The sequence below is a fragment of the Lynx canadensis genome, chromosome A1, assembly GCF_007474595.2.
Source record: "Lynx canadensis isolate LIC74 chromosome A1, mLynCan4.pri.v2, whole genome shotgun sequence".
NCBI lineage: Eukaryota > Metazoa > Chordata > Mammalia > Carnivora > Felidae > Lynx > Lynx canadensis.
The window spans coordinates 73,211,195-73,224,248 of NC_044303.2; the positions used below are offsets into that span (position 1 = coordinate 73,211,195).

Below are 13,054 nucleotides of genomic sequence, written 5' to 3' on the forward strand. Positions count from 1 at the left end.
GAGGCTGCAAAAAAAGACAGCACTCAGAAGCCGATGGCTACAGTGCACCTGGAAGGATTCACATTCCCAAGCGGGTGTCTGCCCCCTCACTCTGGTTCTGACCACCATGATCGGCCACCCCTCCTGCTGTCCACTCGGGCTTTTCTGGCCACAACCTGGAAGCACTTGAAAGAGGAGAGAAATGCTTCAGAGTCACTGCAATGACTCAGCACATTAATGCTGACTCCACGGTTATCTGATTTGGAGCCAGCCTGGCTTGTGACCCCGGGTCACCCAATCCCACCCACTGCAGACTGACCAGCTGGCCATACCTGGTGTAAAACTTGTTCTTTGGGCTTGCGTCTCATGAGTTCGCATGAATCAGTGCTCAATACTAAACTAGCCTTCCTGGTTTTTTTAAGCCTTTTGTCACACCAGAGATTCATGGATAGGTTTTGAAAATGGCTTGATAATATTCCACTAATGGCTCTACATTTTGTGGGGCTGTGCTGTTGTTAATAAAAGGTCTGTTTTCCATGAGTTCAAATTAACTGACAACAACTAAGGGAGTTTAAAAGAAGTCAAATTTTACCTGCCAAACATTTCCTACTATATGCTCCAGAGCAAAATAAATATGGAAATTTCTATGTGTTTTCAAAGCAGAAGATTCAAACATATTATTCTTCTCGAGGGTAAATCTTTCACCCTATTATCTTCCAGAATTTCAAATGTAACAGGAAAATGTGAGATCAGTATCCTAAACCACTTCCACAGGTAAGATCACATTACTATTTTTTTTAAAGGATTAGCACGTCAGCTTGTTCTGGGTTTTCATATATAGAGTATTCACTACAGTGTCAACTACATGCTAAGTACTCAATAGACAAGAATTCTGAGCTTTTCCTTTAAGGCGTGGGTAAGACTTTGTGATTTCCAAGACAAAAGTTAGCAAAACAGGGGTTCCTGGGTGGCTCAGCTGGTTGAGACTTCGGCCTAGGTCATGATCTCGCTGTTCCTGAGCTCGAGCCCTGCATCAGGCTCTGTGCTGACGGCTCGGAGCCTGGATCCTGTTTCACATTCTGGGTCTCCTTCTCTTTCTCTGTCCCTCCTCAACTCACACTCTGTCTCTCCCTCTCAAAAATAAATAAACATTAAAAAAAAGTTAGCAAAACATACACCAGATAGAAGAGATCACTGTAGCTACAGCAGTGGCTTGAGACTCAGCAGGATAAGAAACATCTCTATAAGAACACATTTTTTAAAGCATAGCGTCAACCAATACAATGAATGGCAGGGCAGGTAGAGTGCAAGACCACAGTAAAAACCCAGTGTGGTTCTGGCATCTCTTAGGAACACAGCAGGCCACAGCAACGGCTCTGGTTTCTTTGGAGGACATGTGTGACTTTGGCCCTCTCTGGGAGACTGAGCTCACAGCGCTTTGAGCAGGAGTCACAGACATCAGCGGCACATGGAATGTACTCATCAGGCTGAGATGAAAATGACCTTTGCCCAGGGCCAGCCCTTTGCTCATGGTCTTTCCGGGGTCAGCAAATAAGAGAGGCAGTTTTTCAGGCAATAGGAAAAGAATCCACACATTGCTGTCCCCTGCCAACCCCACTTTTCCATCCACAAACCCCTGTCAACAGGCTCCATGTTTCTTCCTCCAGAAGACGCTGCAGGTGGGAGGTCAGGTGTTCAAAACCACTTCAGAAGGCTCCCTCTTCTCTGCTGTGACATTTTCTGGCATCCTGTCAGCTGGCTACTGAGTCTTCGGCGTTCACTTTGTACAATGAATTAATGTATAAGAAACTTGCTGAGGTTTGCAGGCTCAGCACTCTTAATATTAGAAAATGACAAAACTTACTTATTGAATTTGTTTTTTTAATTGTCCTCCTTTGGAGAAGGGAACCTTCCATGCCTTCCATGCACCTTGTTACTACCGCAAGGACTAAATGCATCCCGACTGGCCTCTTCCCATAAAGGGCCAGAGCAGAAGCAAATGTACGTGCGCGTATAATATCATGATTCTCCGGGAAGGGGACTGCTTACTTCCAGGGGTGTAGATGGCTGGCACCTGAATGAAATCAAACACTGAAGAAAAATGCCACTTGAGGCAAGAGAAGAGAAGGGGCACAAGGCCTCTGGGGTGGTATCTATAATGTGCTGCTGAATTTCACGTGACTTTCATGAACCACGAACTGCATGCTTTACAATATTTTACCAAGGCATTGTTTTCTAACAAGCCTCATTTTGTTTTGCATCCTTTTTGCTGTATTATATGCAAAAGAAAGAAAAGCACAATCGCTGGAAGTTCCGTCCCTGGGATTTGAAGTGCCCTCACTTGCATGCTGAGAAGGGTTATAATGAATATTTTTGGCATCAGCTGCTGAGAGCAGCTTGGTACTAGCAGCACTTGATTCAAAATGTCATATGATACAATAATACACAAATTGAGTGCACAGAGGGGGGAGAAACATCATGCAACCTGTCATAGGTACAGCAATTTCTCATGAGTATTCAAGGAGACAAGAGGTAGAAGTAGAAACGTGAAATCTGAAAAAAATAAACAGTCAACATCCACAAATGCTAGAAAAACATTGTTAACAAATGGAACATAGCAATTTTTGCGTAATTGTAATACCAGTGTCTTCTTTAGTCAAAACCGTAGAATTCATTTATGAATGATCTGGTACAATTCAAGTGCTAAAGTCAGGGGCGCCTGGGTGGCTCAGTCAGTTAGGCATCTGACTCTTGATTTTGGCTCAGGTCATGATCTCACGGTTTGTGGGTTCAAGCCCCTGTTTGGGATCCTCTTCTTCCCTCTCTGACACTCCACTGCTCATTCTCCTCTCTCTCTGTCTGTCTCTCTCTCTCTCCGTCTCTCTCTCTCTCTCACACACACCACACACACACACACACACAATAAACTTAAAAAAAATTACTGAAGTCAATGAGAAAGCATATCTACTTAATATAATCAAATACATTTCCTATTAATTTTTAATAACTGATTTTCTTAAAATAGCAGCCCTTTTCTCCACTGCTTAATTTTGTTTTCAACTGGTCTTTCTTCAGAGGCAGATTTAAAAAACAAACAACAAAAACAAAGCAAAAAACCCTACCTATTCCTGAATACAATTTGGGTGACTATTAGAACTGCCTTATCTAAAAAATGCCTAAATGTTGGCTATGAATTATCTAATAGCAACTTTAAAAATACATTCCAAATACATTCCAAATATTAATTTCAAAGACATTCCTTGAACACCATGGTGTCCCCTTGTCTCGTACTTTCTCATTTGTGTTTGGACATTTGGATAGTTACCATGTTAGCCATTCCTCTCTTTATTCCCAGTGTTTTTCTAATTGTTCGGCTACTTCTGTTCCTTGCATCAATTAGTGACATCTTCCCAAATTAATTTTTGTTTCATATTTATTATATCGACTACCTTTGTCCAAGTGCTGGCTCCCCAAACCAGTTGTTTTATTCAGTGTAGTTACTTCCTCCCTCTGTGCCTCGGTCCCCTTGTCCTCGTAAGGCTTCGGTGAGGACTGATGAGTTAGGGGGGCTCTTAGGACTGCATCTCGTGCATAGGGAGCTCCGTGCTCCTATTCCCATCTTGAAAGTGGAATTTTTTTAAATGTGAATACATATTATTAAAAGTATTTTAATATATCATTTTTTATTTGTTTCTCCCCCATGGGTCTACAGATTACTTCCGTTTAGGTCATTGGTTCGATTATTTTAAGTTGGCCATCTGTAGAATTTTAAAACAAGGAAGAATCCTAAAAATCATGTTTTCCAACTTTCGTTTACTATAGTAGGTTCCTAGTCATCATGATTATTGTCATCAGGCTTTTGTTAAACAACTAATTACACTACTCAGGGACTCTGATGCCAGTAAAGTGCATTTGTCATCCAAGCTTTGGGCCTGGAGATGTCCTTGAGAGTATCGACTAATTCAATCTGTCCTTCTGATTCATTGTTTTCATAGCATAAATCTTCACCACATACTGCACTGGGATAACTAGTCATGGTATAGGTAGGAAGGATTCCTGTAGGCTTTCCTCACCCCTATGCAGACTTCATTCATTCTTTTCCTTTGACTGTCCAGCCCAGCGTGGCTTATAACCCGTTCGCACAATTACCATGCACTGGATCCTGAAACCACCTTTCTGAAGGTAGGGGCAAGGTAGCTATAACTGCCTTTTCCTCCTCTCGCAGGAAACTGGGAGTCAAAGGTTAGGATCATGCCCAGGGGCAGAGAATTAGATGTGCCACAGGGATCTGTAAAACCCAGGCCTTAGGATTTCCCTTCGTAACATGTTTTTACAGTGCATGCTATTTCTCCCCAGGTGTGTCACTACCACATCAGCAGAAGCAAATATCCTAGTGAGGGGCAGAGAACCAAAACAACGTAGAAACGGAAAAATAATGCCTGATTGGGCAGTAAGCCATTCACTCATTCAGCGGTTTAAGGTTAAGTTCACACTGGGGCTGTCTATACGATGTAGATAGTGGGGCAACAGATGATTGAGTTCCATATTCAGCCAAGATGCGATTGAAAAAGAAAGTCCTTTGGGATTATAGAAGAGAAAACCTACAAAGAATTGGCCTCGACCTCATCTGCCTATAGACAATGTAGGTGTTAAATTTAAACTGTTGGGACTATGCTTTTTGTTCTTTACTGAGGGTTACGAAACGATTATTGTGTAAATAAGGTAAATGAGTGTCATTTCTAAAATGAAATGTTTTCACATTCTTATCACAAAAATTTCAGTAAAAGGAAGTCTGTGTAATATCCTCATGATATCTCCAGGCCCACAAAGGCAACAGATGGTCTCTGGGTTTTAGAGATCTCTTTGTGTTCTATATTAAAATGTTTCCAAAAGATTGACATAGTATAAGAGTCTGATTCCTTATTAAAAGATTTATTCTCGGGTTTTGTATGACTTCTACGAAGTATGAGATATGAGCCATTGTGGTTTGTGGCTTAGGTTGATGGCACAAACCTTCTCCCTACACCATACCGGAATTACTTTCCATCTCCCTACACCATATTGGAATTATTTGTTCTGCAAATAGGGCAGTGATTAGTTGCCAGGTCAATGATTAGTTGGCCTGGTCATCCACTGATATGCTGCAAGGTGATTATCAAGTACACTTTTGCTAAAAGCACTCAAGAGCAGAAAAATGTTTAACTGCCATAAATTCTAACCACAGGATGAAACAAAACTGAACAAAGGAATGGTAAATTTAGTCTCGAGCTTAGAACCCTGAAGCATACAACTGCAGAAGCACAAGTGTGTGACCGTGGCACGCTATTTTCCTTCCAAACCACTGCCAAAAACAGCCTTGGAGCCTGTGTTTCCTTCAGTTAGATACTAATACTAAAGCTCAAGAAATGTAAAACAAGACAGCAAAATGGGAATTCAGTAGGAGTGCTGAGATGTCAGGAGTGCTGACATTAAGTGTACTTCTTTGGCTAGTCACAAAATCCTCATCAAGAGGCCAAACTGTCTAATTCTATCATGAGGAGAACATGGATGAAAGAACTTAACTACTGCACATATTCCCATTTCAATATGGTAAACCATCTGAGTATAACAATCACCAGAGGCAATGGGGAGAAGTCTGACTACTAACTGGGCCAGGTGATGAAGGTCAACATTGACAGCATTACTTCATATTGGTAAGTATTGATAGGTACCCTGCATACGATGTGATGAAAATGACACCTTACATCTGAAACCTTCCTCCCCAAAACCCATAATCCTAGGCTAAACATGAGGAAAATGTCAGATAAACCCAAATTAAGGAACACGCTACAAAACATTTGACCAGTGTCCCTCAAAACTGTCAAGGCTATCAAAAATGAGGAAAGGTTCCCAAACTGCCCCAGTGTAGACAAGTCTGAGGGGACATGATTAGCAAATGTGATGTGGTATCCTGGATGGGATCCAATTACAGAAAAAGAACCATAGGTAAAAACTAATAATATCCTAATAAAATACAGACTTGTATTAATAATAATGTATCAATATTAATTAATTGTCACAAAGGTACCACACTGATGAGATTCTAATAGGGAAAACGAGGGTATGGGGAACCCCCTGTATTATCTTTGTGACTCTTCTGTAAATCTAAAACTATTCTGAAATAAAAGTTTTCTTAAAAATAAAAAAGTCTCTCCTTCAATTCAACTGATATCTGTGGATCGGAATAATTCAAGTAAGCAACTATTTTTGTATTTCTTCTGCTTTACAGAGGAATGTGATGGGAGCCATGGGAAGCTGCCCGTGCAGCCGGGATGCCCTCGCAGACTGCCCATGCAATGGATATCTGCTCCCTCCCATACAGGCCCCCCGTTTTATTTATGCAAGTTGGCCTTGTTATTCTAATTATGTAATTTAATTATTTTTGAAATCACAAGCATAATTGCAAAAGAGAGAGTTGCTATTTCTGTGAAAAAAAAATAGATTGAATGATTTGAAAAAACTTGATAAAGGCAAATGGCTAAAAATACTCCTTTGAATATGGGTGTTCTTGTACCATAAAAGATTGGAAGAAAATGTCATGAAAATCAAGAAAGATTCTGCACTCAGATTGCTTACATCCTTCAAGTTCTGCTCCACTTAAAGACACCAAAATTAGAAATCAGAGATCATGGGTGTGATTTCTACAAGAACTCAAATCAGTTCAAACCACAATCAAAGAAACCCCATGGGGGTCAAAGTACTGGTGAATGAGCATTAACATAAAGTGAAATGTTGAAGGCACATGTGTATCATTTTTAATAATTGCCCTGTTTTATTGCTTTTTTCATTAACTTATCTTTTCAATTAACCAATTACTACTGATCCCAACTGACTATCCAAGCCATTCTACTGAAGATGATTTTTACTTTCATCTTTTATGCCTTAATATTTTACAGCACATTTTCAGCTTTCCTTTAACTGGTAAGTTCAGGTTTTTATTTTGCACTGTTTTGTAATGAGCCCATTGCACAATTCTGTCACCTTCCCCCCCTCCCCCCCGTGGACTCCAGACGCAAGGGCAATTGCCTAATTATGCTGTGCTGCTCTAAGAAGCACAGTCGTTAAAGCGCCTTCTTAAGGGAATGATGTAAAAGTGCCAAGGGAAAACTAAAGACAAAATCCCCAAGAAAAAAGAAGCTTATTTTTTTAATATAAATTCAGTGTCTGGGAAAACAATATCACTTCCTCTAAGTGAGTCTCTTTTCAAAGAACTCTAAGTAAGAGTCGAGCAGAGTACTGATTAAATGTGACATGCTTCTCTCTTGGCTTCTAGATGATAAATTGTGCACCAGATGATGACACTGGATGTGAATCTGTTTCTCATATCGTGCTGAGAACAAGATCACTAAGACATACTTTACCTTTCCCAACAGAATCCATCTTTTCAACGATGGTGACAAAGCTGCTTCTTCCTACGTCAGTAGAAAACTCATTCTGATCAAAGTTGAATAGTACCAAGGGGTTAGAATTTTCTAAGTAAAAGAACAGCAAGATGCCCTAAGGACACAAAGAATGGAATTAAATGGTTATTTTCAAATTCAGCTATTCACCAAGCATACATTAAAAATTAGTGTGGTCCTGTCTGGAATATGCTTCAGAGGAGTAATTTTAAAAATAGGACGTTTGTAAGAATACAGTTGAGAAAGAAATTGAGGAGTTGAGATGGATGCGAAGTATCCCTTAGGAATATAAAGCAGTGCCGAACATCCAGAAATCAATGCTTCTTGGGATTAAGAATTGTGCAAGTTTAAAGGTTAGGATTTTCAGCACGCACATAGGTTCGGTTGGACTTTTTATATTTCCATTATGAGCACTGTTGCCATAAATACCGGCAGGCAAGTAGGCAAGAGATCAAGAGGAAAATCAAACAGGAAAAGGACTATTGAGGCTTTCTGGACTTCAACCCATGACCTCCTGTCTCTCCCAGTTTAGAGGAGGGGATGGACAGGGGGAGCAGGAAACTCAGTGGTAAAGACGCTGGGTGGGGGAGGGGGTTCTCCAGGAAGCAGAGCGGCAGGAAGGCCAAGGTTCCTCAATTCTTTCCTCTTCTTTGCCTCCCACAAGAATTAACCTTGAGACTCAAAGCACAACACAAAAGGGAAAGAAGCCAATGAGATGAGCTGGGCAACATAGCAGAAGCTCCCAAAGACGAGGGAGGTCAGATTTTGAGAACTCATGTGCTAGAGTAACACACAACGTGAGCACCCCGCAATAACATTGTAGAACACCAGAGGGAAAACGAATCCATAAGCCAAACACAAAAATCCAATAAACTTTAAAAGCTCGCGAATCTGATCCCCAAACAAACTGCTGTTTGCCTAGGTATTCCATCTTTCAAGTGCCTGAAATTAAAATTTATTAACGGATATTGTTTTTTTTTTATTTTTTTTCACGTTTATTATTTTTGGGACAGAGAGAGACAGAGCATGAACGGGCGAGGGGCAGAGGAGAGAGAGGGAGACACAGAATCAGAAACAGGCTCCAGGCTCCGAGCCATCAGCCCAGAGCCTGACGCGGGGCTCGAACTCACGGACCGCGAGATAGTGACCTGGCTGAAGTCGGACGCTTAACCGACTGCGCCACCCAGGCGCCCCTTTCCGGATATTGTTAAGGTTACCTATTCTACCTTTAGAACATACGTCTATCTCCTGCTACATTCTCATAGAATTTCAAATCTGCCGTGTGAGGAAAACACAAACTTTTAATCAAAAGCAGAATCATACACGTAAAGGAGACCGCGCTGTTTTATAAATGCAGCAACGAAGAGCAGCCTTCGCTTCACAGCCTGGCTCATAACTCAACTCTCCCCCCAAGCTTCTTTGTTGGTTCCTCACATCCTTCTTCCCTGCACCTAAACTTACAGCAGCAGCATGGATATTCTCTGCCTTCTCACCTAATTGCCACTGGATGCTTCCGTACAGGTGTCTGCATGGCATGCATCATCTAAACCAGCATCTTTCCCCAGACTCTGTAGTCCTCTTGTTTTCCCTAAATGAGGGAAGTCAGCATCATCTGCTCAGGATCAAAACTTCCATATGATCGTCCATCACCCTCCCGCCCTGATCTCCCACATGTGGTCAGCCACAAAATCTGCCACTCTGTCTCCACACCAATTCTAGCTCACAGCCCCCATTTGATTTTGAACCTCATGATAATAAAAGTTTTATTTTTTATCTGTTTTCCATTGCCGTAGCCCCAGCACCCTAGTACAGCACCACACAACCCGAAGACACACGTTACATATTTGTTAACTAAAGTTATATAGTACTAGACCTCAAGACAATACTTTTAGTTTAGTTTTAGTCTTTTATGCTGGCCACAGTCCACATACAGGATATTTTTTAGAGATCCTTTGCCAATCACTCTGACGTAACAGCTTTTATATTCTATGTTCTCCTCCTGACTCCACCATCCCCTACCAACCGTGCACACAATGCAAACACATAAACACATAACTGTAACAAACACATAATGTAACTAACAAAATTTCAAATTGATAACCACTGTCATATATTATTTTCAAAGAAAAAGGTGACTGCCTTTCCTTTTTTATCTTCTAGGCTTTCCTCAAAATAAAATAGAAAACTGGCAAGCATTAGGTCACTTTGACTAAATGTACACAGGTCAAATCAAAAAGTTCTAGCCAAATACTTTATTGAAATATTTCGTCTCTTCCATCTACTTAATTGACAAAATAACCATGTTGTCAAAGTTTAATTTACCTCAGCCGTGCTGATACATCTATAATCTAAAGTAGCACTTTGGAGCAGAATAGTCCTTATACATATTTATATGGAGCTGGCTTTTCAAAAGAATTCTCAATAAAATTTCACATAATGTAACTGATATATAATGACTAGGAAAAATATGAAAACACAGTCCAATTGACAGTTATGGATTTCCTACCTTGGACAAGAAAACTGCTACAGAGTAGATTGAAAACATCAAAGAATGAGACAGGGGCTCACAAGGAAATGGGGGGAGGCAGCGATAAATAGAAATTCATAGGGAAGGTAGGTTAGAGTCAATGGCAAATGGAAACAGAGAAGGCTCTGATTTCTAAGCTTCCCTCTTCCGTCCTCCTGCCCGACACCTTGCCTTTCCCACTTCGATTCCATAGTGGGTTGTCAGAGTTTCCCTTCCCTACCTTACCCCCTCTTGCTTTGACTTTTGAGCCAAAACCCACTCTACACCTGTGCCCGTGGAGCTGCACATAATGGAGAGACACATGCACTTACCCCGACACACTCCCGTTATGGCCCATGACTGCTGACCTCGAGTGGGTTGCTAGTGCAATCTTACAATAGTCCCAGGAGATTCTTTCATACTTCTTTTCTTCTCAAAATTCCGGCACTCTTCCTCCCCCCCCCAACCTTTCCCCTCAGCGAATGGCTTTACTTGTGATGTCACAGAGAAACCATCGGGAAGAGGACTACACGTTCCCGCCACCGTGTCTTCCAACCACCTGCACATGTGCCCAGACAGCCTGTCCTCCTTCCTGCTACTTTTGTTGAAATGTCCAACCTTTGACACAAACCCTGCCACCGACATCCCAGACCCTTTCTCATAGTGCCTGTTCAAGAGCATTGCCGTTGCAAGTTTTCTCCTGGAGTACCCTCTACTTCCTTGCCAGCTCATAGAGAATTAAAAAACCTTTGAAAATATGATATCTAGCGCTTTTCATTGTTTTCTGCAGAAGATCTAAGGGAGTGCCTGGCTCACCATGTTGCAGATATATTGATGGTTAATTCTCAGTCATCATCTCACCTGATGTAACAGCCCTCAATATAATTGATCTCTGTCTCTTCCTCCATGTGGCCTCAGGAATCCAGCTTTCTTAGTTCTCCTTCCTATCAGAGGCTCTTCCTCAAATGTGTGTTTTACAAACATGGGCTCATCCTCACTGCCTTCCTCTTCCCCTTCTACACAGATTCCCCAGCTGTGAATTCAATCAGCTACTTACAACCCCCAAACAGAAGCCCCCCCCCCCCCCGCCAACACTGCCCCCTGAATTCCAGACTCAGAGATGCAATTCTACTCACCACCTCCCCTTAAATGTCTCCCAAAAGCTTTTCAAACTACGCAGGTCTGAAACCACACTGGTGATCCCAGCCGCCAGGCAATCCTTCCACAAACTTCCCCATCCCAGTAAATAGCCCCATCCCTCCAGTTGCTTAGTACAAAAAACTTGAGTTCTCCCCAACTCCTGTCAACTCTACTTTCAATACACTTCCAGAATCTGCTCTCTTTTCTACACCTTCCACCAAAACCTCCCTCATTCAAGCAACCATTATTTTGTACCTAAGCCATCTTATTAATACACATCACATTTAAACACTGGCCCCCAGTCTATTCCAACACAGCAGCTAGAGTGATCCTTATAAAATGTAGATCAGATCATGTTACTCCTTTATTTAAAATCCTCCAATTTCTTCCTTTCCCCCTAGGATTTAAAGGCAAACTCTTCACTATGACCTACAGAACCCTAAATGAGTTGATCACCAGCTGCCTCTCCGACATCATCCTCACCACTGATTTACCTACTCTGCTTCATCTAAAGCGGACCCCATGTTTACCAATGTGCCAAGCATGCTTCTGCCTCAGGACCTTTGCACTTGCTTCTCTCTGCTTAGAATGTCTTCCCAGATACCTGCACAAACTCTTTCGTTCACTCTTTCAGCTCTCTGGTCAAATGTCATTGAGGATGTCTGTGATGATCCTGTATAAAATAGAATCCCCCAACCCCCGCCCCCAGACATAGCACTTGCTTTCATCCTTCTCTGATTTTCATTATAGAGTTTTTCACAATCTTACATACTTCATATTTATATTTTTGTGCTTACTTTATAGTGCTTACTAAGCACCACACTGTAAGGATAGGGATCTCAGCCATTTAATTCACTTGTGTTCCCCAGAATCCAAAAACATACCTGGCAGATAAAAGCCAATAAATAGTTATTGAATAAGTGCATGAATTGAATTTTAAGGATATTTATATGAATAATAGGAGCTAACATTTAGTAAGTGTCTCCTAGCAGGCATACTGAGTGCTTTACATGTACGGCCTTACTAAATCCTCACAACAGTCTTTGAGGCAGATTCTTTAAATCCCCAATTCCAATTTTACAGATGAGGAAATAGAGGCTTAGAGAGGTCAAATAACTCACTCAAACTCCCAGAGCCACTACGTGGTAGACTCGAGACTGTTTCTTGAGCCTGATTGACTCCACAGCCCATTGCGTTTCTAAATTGACTCCACACATCTCATAGCTGTGTTGCTGGGATGAATCTCAATAATGACCTGAGTGTGCTATAAACACAATAAATGTCAGCACTTAGTGTCACCGAAAAATCAAACACTACACAGTAGGTAAAACACTAAATGATAACTTACCAGATTCAAATAGCTATGTAGATTGCACCACGTTTTCCAACAGAGATTTTAGACATTTAGTATAACTTCACTGCCTTTAACAAAATGGAGAGACGCCACCACTGTAACTTTGGAATTAGCATAGCTTCGCTTTAGCTCCCAAAAGCTACTTGCTTTTTGTTGATGCTAACATTTAAGTTGTTAAACTCTATTTGCCAAGGTGCTACTGAACCCAATTCTCCAGCATCACATGCACAAACCAGGGAAAACAATTAGATTAAATACCTTCGCTGGGATAAAGAGCAAAGTGTACCTCTTGCCCTCCTCTCCAGGACCCATTCCCCCCAGGACCTGTCTTCTCACCTAACCCCACAAATCCTCTCGCTCAAAGGAGGCAGTTGCCCTGAGATGTGCTTAGTTCAACACCTACTCTTTTCTGGACTTATCTCCATGACCCAGATTCCTGCTGCTACTCGGATTCTGAATCCAGTCCTACTATCTCCAGTACCATTAAACCTACGTTCTCTTAACTCCTGATGTTTACCTTAGCTGGGTTCTCAATTCAAGCCTAAATAAACAGAAATTATTTTTTCTAAGGATGCAGAATCAGCAGTTACACATCCAGATAGGCTTAGGGAATGAGAAAGAAGAATAAGTGTGTGA

The 13,054-nt window shown here is 41.5% G+C and overlaps 1 protein-coding gene across 1 annotated transcript in view; it reads right to left on the reverse strand.

Annotated features, from left to right (window-relative positions):
* The window catches only part of FGF14 (fibroblast growth factor 14), a 618,457-nt gene that overhangs the window by 500,196 nt on the left and 105,207 nt on the right, over positions 1 to 13,054 (reverse strand). The window lies entirely within an intron of this gene.